The 15,661-nt window shown below is 43.2% G+C and overlaps 1 pseudogene; it reads left to right on the top strand.

The window, feature by feature from the left end:
• The first annotated feature begins 14,789 nt into the window (after positions 1 to 14,789).
• Positions 14,790 to 14,908, top strand: LOC135052568 (5S ribosomal RNA; annotated as a pseudogene).
• Positions 14,909 to 15,661: the final 753 nt, after the last annotated feature.

The following is a 15,661-nucleotide window of genomic DNA, read 5'->3' as shown; positions in this document are numbered from 1 at the left end:
TGGTAATATGGGGGTGCATGAGGGGGGGTCCCCGGCGTGGGGTGTAGGTGTAAGGTGCCAAGATTGGTGTCTAGTGGAGAGAGGTGCAGAGGTCGTCTACCTGCTACTTCTGCCTGTATGCGCCGAAGGAGGAGAGGAACAGCTCCAGAGGCAGCGGAGAAGGAAGAGGAGGGAGGGGGAGGAGGGAGCAGCAGCAGCACTATGTAGTTGGTAGCGGCGCCGCTGCAGCTGTCCCTCTTTTTCCACATAGGCTGGCCGCCGCCGCTGTGAATGCTGGGATGCGCTTCCCTCATTCCAGCATTCACAGCGGCGGTGGCCAGCCAATGCGGAAGGAGAGGGACAGCTGCATGCGGCGGCGCCACCACCAATTACAGTGCGCTGCTGCAGCTCCTGAGTCCCCCTCCCTCCTCCTCCTTCTCCCCTACCTCCGGAGCTGCCAGCACTGAGGAGCCTGACTGCCTGAGCCAGCGCAGAGATGGTAAGTATCTTCTATTCTATCTATATCAATCTATCTATCCTGTTTACGTAATGTGCAGAAAGGAGGACTGTTTGTCGTAATGTGCAAAAAGGGGGACGCTGTCTGCCGTAATGTGTAAAATGGGGGACTGGCCGCCATAATGTGTAAAAAGGGGGACTGTCTGCCGTATTGTGTAAAAATACCTAATGTGTATAAAGGGGATGCTGTCTGCCGTAATGTTAGTGTGTAAAAAGGGGACGCTGTCTGACGTTATGTGTGAAAGGGGACACTTTCTGCCGTAATGTGTAAAAAGGCGACTCTGTCTGCCTTAATGTGTAAAAAGGGGACGCTGTCTGCCATAATGTGTAAAAAGGGGGACTGGCTGTCGTAAAGTGTAAAATGGGGACGCTGACTGCCGTGATGTGTAAAAAGGGGACGCTGTCTGCCGTAATGTGTAAAAAGGGGCGCTGTCTGCCGTAATGTGTAAAAAGGGGGACTGTCTGCCATATTGTGTAAAAAGGAGGACTGTCTACAGCAATGTGTAAAAAGGGGACGCTGTCTACCTAATGTGTAAAAAGGGGACGCTGTCTGCTGTAATGTGTAAAAAGGGGACGCTGTCTGCCATAATGTGTAAAAAGGGGACGCTGTCTGCCGTTATGTTAGGGTGTAAAAAGGGGACGCTGTCTACCTAATGTGTAAAAAGGGGACGCTGTCTACCGTAATGTGTAAAAAGGGGACGCTGTCTGCCATAATGTGTAAAAAGGGGACGCTGTCTGCCGTTATGTTAGGGTGTAAAAAGGGGACGCTGTCTACCTAATATGTAAAAAGGGGACGCTGTCTACCGTAATGTGTAAAAATGGGACGCTGTCTGCTGTAATGTGTAAAAAGGGGACTATGTCTGCCTTGATGTGTAAAGGGGAAGCTGCCTGCCGTAATGTGTAAAAAGGGGATGCTGTCTGCAGTAATGTTAGGGTGTATAAAGGGGACACTTTCTACCTAATGTGTAAAAAGGGGACGCTGTCTGCCATAATGTGTAAAAAGGGGACGCTGTCTGCCATAATGTGTAAAAAGGGGACGCTGTCTGCCATAATGTGTAAAAAGGGGACGCTGTCTGCCGTAATGTGTAAAAAGGGGTCGCTGTCTGCTGTAATGTGTAAAAAGGGGACACTGTCTGCCATAATGTTAGGGTGTAAAAAGGGGACGCTGTCTGCCGGAATGTGTAAAAATGGGACGCTGTCTGCCGTAATGTGTAAAAGGGAACACTGACTGCCGTAATATGTAAAAAGGGGACACTGTCTGCCGTAATGTGTAAAAAGGGGACACTGTCTGCCGTAATGTTAGGGTGTATAAAGGGGGACTGGCTGCCGTAATGTGTAAAAAGGGGACGCTGTCTGCAGTAATGTTAGGGTGTATAAAGGGGACACTTTCTACCTAATGTGTAAAAAGGGGACGCTGTCTGCCGTAATGTGTAAAAAGGGGACACTGTCTGCCGTAATGTGTAAAAAGGGAACACTGTCTGCCGCAATGTTAGGGTGTAAAAAGGGGACGCTGTCTGCCGTAATGTGTAAAAAGGGGACGCTGTCTGCCGTAATGTGTAAAAATGGGACGCTGTCTGCCGTAATGTGTAAAATGGGGACTCTGCTGTAATGTGTAAAAAGGGGACACTGTCTGCCATAATGTTAGGGTGTAAAAAGGGGATGCTGTCTGCCGGAAAGTGTAAAAAGGGGACACTGTCTGCCGTAATGTGTAAAAATGGGACGCTGTCTGCCGTAATGTGTAAAAGGGAACACTGACTGCCGTAATGTGTAAAAAGGGGATGCTGTCTGCTGTAATATGTAAAAAAGGGACGCTGTCTGCCGTAATGTGTAAAAAAGGGACTCTGTCTGCCTTCATGTGTAAAAAGGGGACGCTGTCTGCAGTAAGGTGTAAAAAGGTGACGCTGTCTGCAGTAATGTGTAAAAAGGGGACGGTGTCTGCAGTAATATTAGGGTGTATAAAAAGGGACTGGCTGCCGTAATGTGTAGAAAGGTGACACTGTCTGCAGTAATGTTAGGGTGTACAAAGGAGACACTTTCTACCTAATGTGTAAAAAGGGGACGCTGTCTGCCGTAATATGTAAAAAGGGGACGCTGTCTGCCGTAATGTGTAAAAAGGGGACACTGTCTGCCGTAATGTTAGGGTGTATAAAGGGGGACTGGCTGCCGTAATGTGTAAAAAGGGGACGCTATCTGCAGTAATGTTAGGGTGTATAAAGGGGACACTTTCTACCTAATGTGTAAAAAGGGGACGCTGTCTGCCGTATTGTGTAAAAAGGGGACGCTGTCTGCCGTAATGTGTAAAAAGGGGACACTGTCTGCCACAATGTTAGGGTGTAAAAAGGGGATGCTGTCTGCCATAATGTGTAAAAAGGGGACGCTGTCTGCCGTAATGTGTAAAAGGGAACGCTGACTGCCGTAATGTGTAAAAAGGGGATGCTGTCTGCTGTAATGTGTAAAAAAGGGACACTGTCTGCCATAAGGTGTAAAAAAGGGATGCTGTCTGCCGTAATGTGTAAAAAGGGGACGCTGTCTGCAATAATGTGTAAAAAGAGGACGCTGTCTGCCATAATGTGTAAAAAGGGGGACTGTCTGCCATATTGATTAAAAAGGGGGACTGTCTGCCGTAATGTGTAAAAAGGGGATGCTGTCTACCTAATGTGTAAAAAGGGGACGCTGTCTGCTGTAATGTGTAAAAAGGGGACGCTGTCTGCCGTAATGTGTAAAAAGGGGACACTGTCTGCCATAATGTTAGGGTGTAAAGAGGGGACGCTGTCTGCCGTAAAGTGTAAAAAGGGGACGCTGTCTGCCGTAATGTGTAAAAATGGGAAGCTGTCTGCCATAATGTGTAAAAGGGAACGCTGACTGCCGTAATGTGTAAAAAGGGGATGCTGTCTGCTGTAATATGTAAAAAAGGGACGCTGTCTGCCGTAAGGTGTAAAAAGGGGACACTGTCTGCCGTAATGTGTAAAAAAGGGACTCTGTCTGCCTTGATGTGTAAAAAGGGGACGCTGTCTGCCGTAAGGTGTAAAAAGGGGACGCTGTCTGCCGTAATGTGTAAAAAGGGGACGGTGTCTGCAATAATGTTAGGGTGTATGAAAAGGGACTGGCTGCCGTAATGTGTAAAAAGGGGACACTGTCTGCAGTAATGTTAGGGTGTACAAAGGGTAAACTTTCTACCTAATGTGTAAAAAGGGGACGCTGTCTGCCGTAATATGTAAAAAGGGGACGCTGTCTGCCGTAATGTGTAAAAAGGGGACACTGTCTGCCGTAATGTTAGGGTGTAAAAAGAGGACTCTGTCTGCCGTAAAGTGTAAAAAGGGGATGCTGTCTGCCGTAATGTGTAAAAAAAGAGGATGCTGTCTGCTGTAATGTGTAATAAAGGGACGCTGTCTGCCGTAAGGTGTAAAAAGGGGATACTCTGCCGTAATGTGTAAAAAAGGGACTCTGTCTGCCTTGATGTGTAAAAAAGGGGCGCTGTCTGCCGTAAGGTGTAAAAAGGGGACGCTGTCTGCTGTAATGTGTAAAAAGGGGACGCTGTCTGCAGTAATGTTAGGGTGTATAAAGGGGGACTGGCTGCCGTAATGTGTAAAAAGGGGATGCTGTCTGCAGTAATGTTAGGGTGTATAAAGGGGACACTTTCTACCTAATGTGTTAAAAGGGGACGCTGTCTGCCGTAATGTGTAAAAAGGGGACGCTGTCTGCCGTAATGTGTAAAAAGAGGACACTGTCTGCCGCAATGTTAGGGTGTAAATAGGGGACGCTGTCTGCCATAAAGTGTTAAAAGGGGATGCTGTCTGCCGTAATGTGTAAAAAGGGGACGCTGTCTGCCGTAATGTGTAAAAGGGAACGCTGACTGCCGTAATGTGTAAAAAGGGGATGCTGTCTGCTGTAATGTGTAAAAAAGGGATGTTGTGTGCCGTAAGGTGTAAAAAGGGGATGCTGTCTGCCGTAATGTGTAAAAAGGGGATGCTGTCTGCCATAATGTGTAAAAAGAGGACGCTGTCTGCCGTAATGTGTAAAAAGGGGGACTGTCTGCCATATTGTGTAAAAAGGGGGACTGCCTGCCGTAATGTGTAAAAAGGGGATGCAGTCTGCTGTAATGTGTAAAAAGGGGACGCTGTCTGCCGTAATGTGTAAAAAGGGGATGCTGTCTACCTAATGTGTAAAAAGGGGACGCTGTCTGCTGTAATGTGTAAAAAGGGGACACTGTCTGCCATAATGTTAGGGTGTAAAAATGGGACACTGTCTGCCGTAAAGTATAAAAAGGGATGCTGTCTGCTGTAATATGTAAAAAAGGGACGCTGTCTGCCGTAAGATGTAAAAGGGGGACGCTGTCTGCCGTAATGTGTAAAAATGGGACTCTGTCTGCCTTGATGTGTAAAAAGGGGACGCTGTCTGCCGTAAAGTGTAAAAAGGGGATGCTGTCTGCCGTAATATGTAAAAAGAGGATGCTGTCTGCTGTAATGTGTAATAAAGGGACGCTGTCTGCAGTAAGGTGTAAAAAGGGGACACTGTCTGCCGTAATGTGTAAAAAAGGGACTCTGTTTGCCTTGATGTGTAAAAAGGAGACGCTGTCTGCCGTAAGGTGTAAAAAGGGGACGCTGTCTGCAGTAATGTTAGGGTGTATAAAGGGTGACTGGCTGCCGTAATGTGTAAAAAGGGGACGCTGTCTACAGTAATGTTAGGATGTATAAAGGGGACACTTTCTACCTAATGTGTAAAAAGGGGACGCTGTCTGCCGTAATGTGTAAAAAGCGGACGCTGTCTGCCGTAATGTGTAAAAAGGGGACACTGTCTGCCGCAATGTTAGGGTGTAAAAAGGGGACGCTGTCTGCCGTAAAGTGTAAAAAGGGGATGATGTCTGCCGTAATGTGTAAAAAGGGGACACTGTCTGCCGGAATATGTAAAAGGGAACACTGACTGCCTTAATGTGTAAAAAGAGGACGCTGTCTGCCGTAATGTGTAAAAAGAGGACGCTGTCTGCCGTAATGTGTAAAAAGGGGACTCTGTCTGCCATATTGTGTAAAAAGGGGGACTGTCTGCCGTAATGTGTAAAAAGGGGATGCTGTCTACCTAATGTGTAAAAAGGGGACGCTGTCTGCTGTAATGTGTAAAAAGGGGACGCTGTCTGACGTAATGTGTAAAAAGCGGGACTGTCTGCCATATTATGTAAAAAGGGGGACTGTTTTCCGTAATGTGTAAAAAGGGGACGCTGTCTACCTAATGTGTATAAAGGGGACGCTGTCTGCCATAATGTGTAAGAAGGGGATGCTGTCTACCGTAATGTGTAAAAAGGGGACGCTGTCTGCCATAATGTGTAAAAAGGGGACGCTGTCTACCGTAATGTGTAAAAAGGGGGACTGTCTGCCATATTGTGTAAAAAGGGGGACTGTCTGCCGTAATGTGTGAAAAGGGATGCTGTCTACCTAATGTGTAAAAAGGGGATACTGTCTGCTGTAATGTGTAAAACGTGGACGCTGTCTGCCATAATGTGTAATAAGGGGACACTGTCTGCTGTAATGTGTAAAAAGGGGGACTGTCTGCCATATTGTATAAAAAGGGGGACTGTTTTCTGTAATGTGTATAAAGGGGACGCTGTCTGCCGTAATGTGTAAAAAGGGGGACTGGCTGCCCTAATGTATAAAAGGTGCTCTACCTGATGTAGTGACGCTACTGTGCGGCATAATTTGAATAATGGAGACTTCTGTGCACCGTAATATTAATTGGTATTATTTTGTGGCCACACCTTTTCCCAATGAAGCCACGCCCCTATATTTTTTACAAGCGCCTAAGGCGCGCACTGCCTTTAGTTTATATAAAGGGGTGGGGGTGCCAATGCCATTTCTTGTACACAGCACTAAAATGTCTAGTTACGACACTGTCTACTTCCATGTACAGCCTCTGTTCCCCTCCCTGCTGCTGCTGGCAGGAGCTGTATCTACTGCTACCGCTAGCCATGGTCAGCTACCGTGGCCCATGGCCACCTCCCTATACTGTAGGTAGTGTCACTGGGCACCTTGTACCTGACTCTGCCGCTGGCACAGAGCATGGTGTGTCTCCCTGCAGATGCAGTTGACTCCGCTTAGTGTTGTGACTCCGCCCAGCATTAGACACACAGGCACAGAGTCACAGATATGGGCTAATATATAGGAGATACATGCAACAACTCCAGACCAGAAGGAGGTAACCCAATACTTCCCAACACTCCTGTGAGAGACACCCCAAGACCTCTGGAAGAGTGGGCACCCATCCCACATTCTGCCCACTTCCTAGTGGGCAGAATGGGGAGATAAAAATCTGTGGCCACGGGGGAGGGAGCGGGGCCTAATGATGCAACTTTATGCTAATCACATCATTGTGATATCTACATTATTCATGTTGACATTGTAAATGTTTACATTTTGACTACATCCCCATCTACATCAGTAACTGGTAATATTACACCATTTCGCTGTTTCTGTAGAGAGACAATCCCGATTGTTTTGGGGAGAAAGCTATACCCACATCTGTGTGATGCAATGTTACATTATGTAAAACATTCTCTTTATAGAGACATTTACAGATTATTTGACTGAATATATTTTGTAGCAATGAGGGATTAGTAGATACTTAGACATGGGTGGCTCGTTTTCAATGCAGACTCCAAATAGGAAAAGGACGGATTTTCCCAGCTGAATTGTTAGGTATAAATGAGCTATGCTCATCTTTACTGCTAGCCGTGGCAAACACAACTTGCTTGCTATGACAAGCATGCCTACAGGTGTGCGTGAGTTCATGCACACACACCTGCTCCCATAGGAATGCATTGGTGCATACGCACCTGCGCTTAGTCATGAGCGGATGCGACTACTCGCTACATCAATCCATTCACACGTGTAAACAGATCGCAGCAAACCTGAGGACGGACACAGCTGTAGCTCAGATACTGACAACATAATTGGCATGTACTGAGAGAGCAGTTCATAACATGCCAACCAGTACATATGCGTTTGTCTGCTTTATAAGATCTTTCAAGGAGTCTGCAGTGAAATCAATAGTTAGGTAGAATGCTAAATGGTCACCCATATACTGTACATGCCTCCCCCCGTACAGCCAATGAACTTAAAGCAATACTACATACTCTATAAGGTGATTTGAAGGAAATTAGTTAATTCCAGCATCACACAAAAACTAGTGAATGAATTTGGATCGTGTTTTCACTATTGTATAGTAGCCCCAAGCATATTTTTGTGTTAATCCCTGCAGAAAAAATGGCAAATACTGAGTGCTATTCAGAGGTGGACGTAGACATCCAAAAATCGCAAACGGGTGATTTTTGAATATCTGCGTATGCACAGCGGCCGTATTGCGCATGCGCAAGCTATCATGATGCTTTTGCATCCCAGAAGGAAGAAACAACATCATGATTGACAGGCAGCAGGCACCCAAGAATGGCAACGCGGCATTGGGGAGGAGTGGACCAGGAAATGCAGGCGTGTCATGGTTAGGGCCAGCCAATTATGTCATCTGTGTTTCCTGAGATCGGAAACATGGCGGTTGTGCACCTGCCTATGCAGCCAGGCTGCGTAGGCAGTTGTCAACCACTGTTAGGGATGGCCCACAGCGTGCAATTTTAGTGGTCGCAGTTTTTGCTAAAATAGCAAAATCTGCGACTAACTCTAAATAACTCCTATTGTTTACAAAGAAGTTTTGTGATCAGTGTGTGCAATGAATGTCAGTATTTTGACGGTGTCAGTATTTTGACTGTTGGTCAATGGCTGTCGGGATTATGACTGTCCGTATTGTGTCCATCGGTAAACCAACTGCCACCCATCACAATATTAGTTGGCCATACTGCCTATGTAAAATTCAATGCATGCTTGAATTGTCCTCCAATAACCTAGCATAAAGGGACAGCACATGTGTTTAATCTAGTATAATTTATTGTACCCCCCCCCTCCCCCGAAGCGAAGTGATACAGATCCAGCACAGGCATGCCCCTTTTTACTAGGCCCATCCCCTTTTTGGGCAGCCACGCCAATGGTTCTGGGGCAGTAATGAAGAGTGCGCACCGGGTGCCACCATACTCCGTGATGCCTCTAGTCCCGCACCTTCTGCTTCTCGTAGGCTATTACATTTTACCCATGCAGTCTATAAATGGAACAGCATTATTGAGCGCTTTTGCAATTAATTGTAATCCACCTCCTGGAGAACTTTTTAAAGCTATGCAATGTAAATGTTTTATACAGTATTGTGAAGTGTACATTTTTATAGAATTTTATTGAATCAGACTTGTACAGTATCTACAATTGATAATATATTTATAATTAATGTATGTGTTGGCGTTTTTATGTTTTTTTATTTTGATTATTGGTGTAGTCTAATTTGTTTAATTGGTACATTGGTACTGTAGTTCACTGTTAGAGGAAAAAGTTTTTTATGTATGCTACCACAAGCATACATAGCGGTGAAGCCAATTACCTCCTATAGTGCTGTGGGCGTGGAAAATAGGTGTTTTTTCAAATTTCCCTATCCAATTCGGTCCCACGAAAAACACCCATTTTTCGCGTGAAAATACATTGGTCCAACGAAAAGCTGCGGATCTATGTATTTTTAGCACAGGTGTCTAGGGGGCACTTGTCATGGATTATGCTTGGCATGCCTGAGGCACGTGAAGCACAATCCACAATAAATGCCTACATCAGGCCTAATTGGATAGCCCCTGGCGAACCAATTAGCCAAGGTAAATTTCTATGGCTAATTGGATACCCACCCCCTTTTGATTCTGCTGCTCTTCAATTTAAATAACAACATGTTGTTATACAGTAATTTTACATTTATATATTGACAATGCTATTATTCTCTGATTAGGTCTGTTTTTTTATACTTATAAGTTTTCCCAATTAAATAAGTTGTGATATCAAAGCTCATAGACTACAGGTAATAATTACAAAACCAGAATTTACTGTTTATACAGATACTAGCTGGAGTACCCGACGTTGCCCGGGATTTTAAGAATGTTTGTTAACAAAAATTAATTTAAATATTAAACACACAGTATAAATAACATAGTATAAAAAAAGCATGGAAAATATTATACAGATCAATAAAATGAAAACCCAATGTGCTGCTGGGGGACCGTGCTACTTCCACTAAATAACTCTCAGTGTGTGGGTTCGTGTTACCTCCTTTCCCCTCCTCGCATCATGTCACTGCCCCTGTCCCATGCAGCCCTGTCATCACTGATATATCATGCATGTCCTGATCTACTCTGTGCTGCTGGCCCACCCCTAGGGGTGCTAGTGGTGTGTTACCCCCACAGTGTTTGTTCCCAGAGTGTAAGTAATATGTGTAGCAAGTTTGGGGTAAATTGCTCCAGGCATTCCAGAGTTATGCTGTCTGCTAAAAAAAACTCTGTGCTGCTGCCTCAATCCTAGGGGTGCTAGGGGTGTCTTACCCCACAGTGTTTGTTGCCAGAGTGTAAGTAATATTTGTAGCAAATTTTGTGTAAATTGCTCCAGGCATTCCAGAGTTATGCTGTCTGCTGAAAAACTCTATGCTGCTGCTTCATCCCTAGGGGTGTCTTACCCCCACAGTGGTTGTTCCCAGCTTGTAAGTCATATGTGTAGCAAGTTTTTTGTAAATTGGTCTAGGCATTCTGGAGTTATGCTGTCTCCTGAAATTCTCTGTGCTGCTGTCCCACCCCTAGGGGGGTAGGGGTGTCTGACCCCCACTGAGTTTGTTCCCAGATTGTAAGTCAGATGTGTACCAAGTTTGGTGTAAATTTCTGCAAGCCTTCTACAGTAATGCTGTCTGCTGACGTACTCTGTGCTGCTGTCCCACCCCTACGTGTGCTAGGGGTGTCTGACCCCCACATTGTTTGTTTCCCGAGCGTAAGAAATATGTGTACCCAGTTTGTTGCAAATTGGTCTAGCCATTCGGGAGTTATGCTATCTCTTTAAATACTCTGTGCCGCTGTCCCACCCCTAGGGGTGCTAGGGGTGTTTTCGAGATTGTAAGTCAAATGTGTTCCAAGTTTGGTGTAAATTGCTCTAGGCCTTCCACAGTTATGCTGTCTGCTGAGATATTCTGTGCAGCTGTCCCACCCCTAGGGGTGATAGGAGTGTTTAACCCCCACAGAGTTTGTTCCAAGATTTTAAGTCAGATGTGTACCAAGTTTGGTGTAAATTTCTCCAGGCCTTCCACAGTTCTGCTGTCTGCTGAAATACTCTGTGCTGCTGGCTCACCCCTAAGGGTGCTAGGGGTGTCTTCCTCCCAAAGTGTTTGTTGGCAGATTGGAAGGCATATGTGTACCAATTTTTGAGTACATGGGTCCAGCAATTCCGGAGTTATGCTGTCTACTCTGTGCTGCTGTCTGCCCCCCTAGGGGTGCTAGGGATTTCAAATTGTTTTAGTTGCGTCCGCCATGTTTTAACACGCTTGTATGTGAAATTTCACGTTCTTCACTTGTAAACTATGGATTTGTATAGAAAAACAGACAGAAGGACAGAATGACAGATTTTCATTTTTATATAGTAGATTATTTACACAACTTAATACATACAATATTAACATCATTTATACATTATATGTGGTTTAATGCATACCTTACTGCAAATGGATGGTAAAATTCTGAGACATATAAAACCTAGGAGCCAATCTATCATACGTGTGGCTAGAATTGAGGTTATCCTCAAATATTAAGTATCTCCGCAATGTATGTAGGAGGGATTGCAGTAGATATCTCTGATACCAGCTGAGATCTGTCCATTCCCACGGCACCTACATCCTCCATAGGTTTCTATGAGGGATGTAATGCTATGTAACTTGAAAAGAAAAAAGAAAGACTCCGTGTTGGGGCAGGCTTATGTAAATGTAACAAAAATTAAAACTTCATTTTTATTGAGGTCAATCATAAAAAAGAATCAGCACAGGCTTTTGTATAAAAACCAACAATCACCTTGAATAGAGTTGAATGATATTGATATTAGGGTTAAGGTACCCTCAAAGGACACTAGTCGTATTTCTTAGTTTTTAGTGCCATTTCACATTCACCTCAGGTGAAAATATTAAAAAACAGGGGCTATAGGATACCAAGAGAGCAGGTGTGAGCCAGACCATGCACTGTCTGGCTCCACTGGTTCACAGACGGGCCGTTTCACCACTGTGTGGCTTGTTCACCTGCTCTCTTGGTATTGTATAGCCCACTGTGGCTCTTCTATTATGGAAGTTATTTACTTGCTCCAGGGTTTCCCTCTATTTTTCTGGTAGCATAAAAATCCCCTCCTTTTTTACACTATATAGAACCTATCCCTTGCATATACCGTTATTGTGCTTCACATAAACTGCACAATTTCTAGTCACAATGAAATCTTAATTTTTAATGTGATTTCCTAATGCATGAATCATTTTCTGAGATTTATTGAGGATATGTGCGTACATCAGTATACATGGTTTTGCTGATTCTTATGCAGAAATTACAAATCCCATACAATGATTTACTAACCACTGGGTAATTATCACCTTTTGTGTGTAAGGTATATTGTCCTTCTTGTTCATCTGTGGAAAGAGGGTAAAATGTCTGTTATCAGCAGACACTAATCAATGCTTCTATCAGGAGAGTGTTAGATAACACCTATCCTCCCTCCTGTACCTCATCTCTCTCATTCACTGTCCACTATAATCATATATGACAGTGAACAGCAGAAGTTGGGGTACTATCTTTCTATCCCTACTTCCTTGAGAACTCTCTCATCCCCTGCCTGATAACAAGTTCCCTACAATACTTTTTTAACAGGGACTTGGGGGATACTAGTGGGACAGCAGAAGTTCTCTATTTTTACATAGTAACATAGTATCTAAGGTTGAAAAAAGACAATTGTCCATCGAGTTCAACCTATTTGTGGTCTCTTATGCACGATTATTTTGTAGAAAATTTTGACTGAAGTTGATGACTGCCGTTACGTTTTACCCCTCTTTTTTATAATAACCATAGTGCGTGACTATGCCGTGTAACCCTGGATATCCTTATCCATTAGGAATTTATCTAACCCAATCTTAAAGGTGTTGACTGAGTCTGCCATTACAACTCCCTCAGGCAGGGAATTCCAAACACGTATCGTCCTTACCGTAAAAAAGCCTTTATGCAGTATTGTGCGGAATCTCCTCTCCTCTAACCTGAGCGAGTGTCCACGAGTTCTCTGTGTTGATCTAACAAAAAACAGGTCCTGCGCAAGATCTGTATAATGTCCCCTTATATATTTGTAAATGTTGATCATGTCCCCTCTTAATCTCCTCTTTTCCAGTGTAAACATGCCTAGTCTTGCAAGCCTTTCCTCGTATTCCAGCGTCTCCATATCCTTAATTAGTTTGGTCGCCCGCCTTTGAACCTTTTCTAGCTCCAGGATATCCTTTTGTAGTAAGGTGCCCAGAATTGTACACAGTATTCAAGGTGTGGCCTTACAAGTGATTTATATAACGGGAGTATAATACTCTCGTCCCTAGCATCAATTCCCCGTTTTATGCATGCTAATATCTTATTAGCCTTCTTTGCTGCAGTCCTACTTTGGGTACTACTGCGTAGTTTGCTATCTATGAGGACACCTAAGTCCTTTTCCAGTACAGAATCCCCTAATTTTACCCCATTTAGTAGGTAGGTGTTATTTTTGTTCTTGTTACCACAGTGCATTACCTTACACTTGTCTGTATTGAAGCGCATTCTTAATTTCGCTGCCCAAGCTTCTAATTTAACTAAGTCGTTCTGAAGAGACTCTGCAACCCCCTCCGCATTTATAACTTTACACAATTTGGTATCATCTGCAAAAATTGACACCATGCTCTCCAGACCTTCTGTTAGGTCGTTAATGATAATATTGAACAATAGCGGTCCTAATACTGAGCCTTGCGGCACACCACTTAGCACTTCAGTCCAAGTTGAAAAAGATCCATTAACCACAACACGCTGCTCCCTATTATCTAACCAGTTTTTGACCTAAGTGCATATTGTGCTTCCTAACCCTGATTCTTGTAGCTTGCAGATAAGTCTCATGTGTGGTACAATGTCGAATGCTTTGGCAAAATCTAAAAAGATTACATCCACCTCTTTACCCTGATCTAGGTTTGCGCTTACTGTTTCATAAAAGCCAAGTAAATTGGTTTGACAGGATCTGTCCTTCATAAACCCATGTTGATTCCTTTTAATGACCTTATTGACTTCAAGGAACTTCTGAATACTATCTCTTAGAATACCTTCCAATACTTTCCCCACTATAGATGTAAGACTAACTGGTCTATAATTACCTGGTTCAGCTTTACTTCCCTTTTTGAATATAGGCACTACTTCCGCTATACGCCAGTCTTTGGGAACCATACCTGATATTACTGAATCCTTAAAGATCAAAAATAGCGGTTTTGCCAGTTCAGAGTGAAGCTCGATTAGAACCCTTGGGTGAATACCATCGGGACCTGGTGACTTATTAATCTTTAAATGTTTTAATCGGTCATAGACTACTTCCTCGCATAAATAAGTACCTATCAGTGGGATATTCTCATTATTGAGATTATGTGTTAGTCCCTGAATTGGGTCCTCTCTAGTAAATACTGTTGAAAAAAACTAATTTAGTGTGTCCGCTATGTCATTATCATTTTTGCTGAAGACTCCCAACTTGTCTTTTAAGGGCCTATACTCTCCTTCTTTAATCTCTTGCTATTAATGTATTTAAATAATTTTTTGGGATTCGCTTTGCTTTCCTTTGCTACTAGTTTTTCAGTTTCTACTTTAGAAGCTCTTATTTCCTTTTTGCATATTTTGTTACATTCCTTATAGTGCTGAAATGACTATTTTTTAAATGCTCTCCTTTTCTTGCCCATAAGTTTCTTTATCTTTTTGTTAAGCCACATCGGTTTATGATTTTTATACCTTTTTTTGCTGCTCGTAGGAATAAATTTGAGTGTATTTTTAGCTAGCAGGAATTTTAGTACCTCCCATTTCTCCGTAGTATTTTTTCCTAAAAACAAACCTTCCCATTCAATATCCCTGAAAAATACCCTCATCTTTTCAAAATTCGCTTTGCTAAAGTTTAGAGTCCTAGTTGAGCCAGTATAGGGCTGTTTATGAAAACTGATATTGAATGTGACCATATTGTGGTCGCTGTTTCCTATGTGTTCCCCTACTATAATACCTGATACCAAATCCCCATTGTTTATTAATACCAGGTCTAAGATTGCATTGTACCTAGTTGGTTCCTCAATTAGTTGAACTAAGTAGTTGGTATATATGCCAAAACCACACACTCTCTCATTTGTTTGAATTATATCACTACTGCCATACTTCACTGGTTACACCCAAATCCGTCTGATCTTGCAAGCAAAGCAGTGACAGGCCTGATCAGTACAAGGTCGGGTGACTACCTTGGAATATCAGGTGCAGTAGCTTCAATGCGCATTTATCTACAAAAAGCAGAAGTGGTGGAGAAAACATTGGCTTTACCCCTATCCTATTTATAGAAAATTTCATATATCTCCTGATACCAGTAAAAGAAACTCTGCTAGCAAAAAGTACCAAAGGAATTAATATCAAGGAGTACATATCATTATTACTGAGAAAATGTATTTTCTATTATCTGATATTATACTCTTGATATCTTCTTTGTATTACATTTTTATAGTCAAATCTCTGGAGCAAAACATCTATGACAGGTGAGGCAGTGCCTCACCTGCATAACTTTTCCTCACATCTGTGATCAAAACTCACCAAATTCCCATGAGTATATACTGCTGCACCTGTGTATAATGCCCACATGCACCATTTGGCTCACACATTGTGTGTAAATCTGGCTCTGGTACTAAGCAGTGCCTCCTGATAAATGTACCTCACCGCACGTCCCTGACAGATATATCATATATATCCCTGTTTTTAATATTTTCACCTGAGGCGAATGTAAAATGGCACTAAAAACTAAGAAATACTACTAGTTTTTTTCGAGGGTACCTTAACCCTAATATCAATATCAGTCAACTCTATTCAAGGTGATTATTGGTTTTTATACAAAAGCCTGTGCTGATTCTTTTTATGATTGACCTCAATCAAAATTGTTTTAATATTTGTTATATTTACATAAGTGTGCCCCAACACAGAGGGGCAGATGTATTATGCCTGGAGAAGTGATAAAGCAGTGATAAGTGGAAG

This window comes from Pseudophryne corroboree, chromosome 2 (assembly GCF_028390025.1).
Source record: "Pseudophryne corroboree isolate aPseCor3 chromosome 2, aPseCor3.hap2, whole genome shotgun sequence".
Taxonomy (NCBI): Eukaryota; Metazoa; Chordata; class Amphibia; order Anura; family Myobatrachidae; genus Pseudophryne; species Pseudophryne corroboree.
Note: the sequence above shows the minus strand (reverse complement) of the source record. Positions and strands in the feature narration are given on the sequence as shown.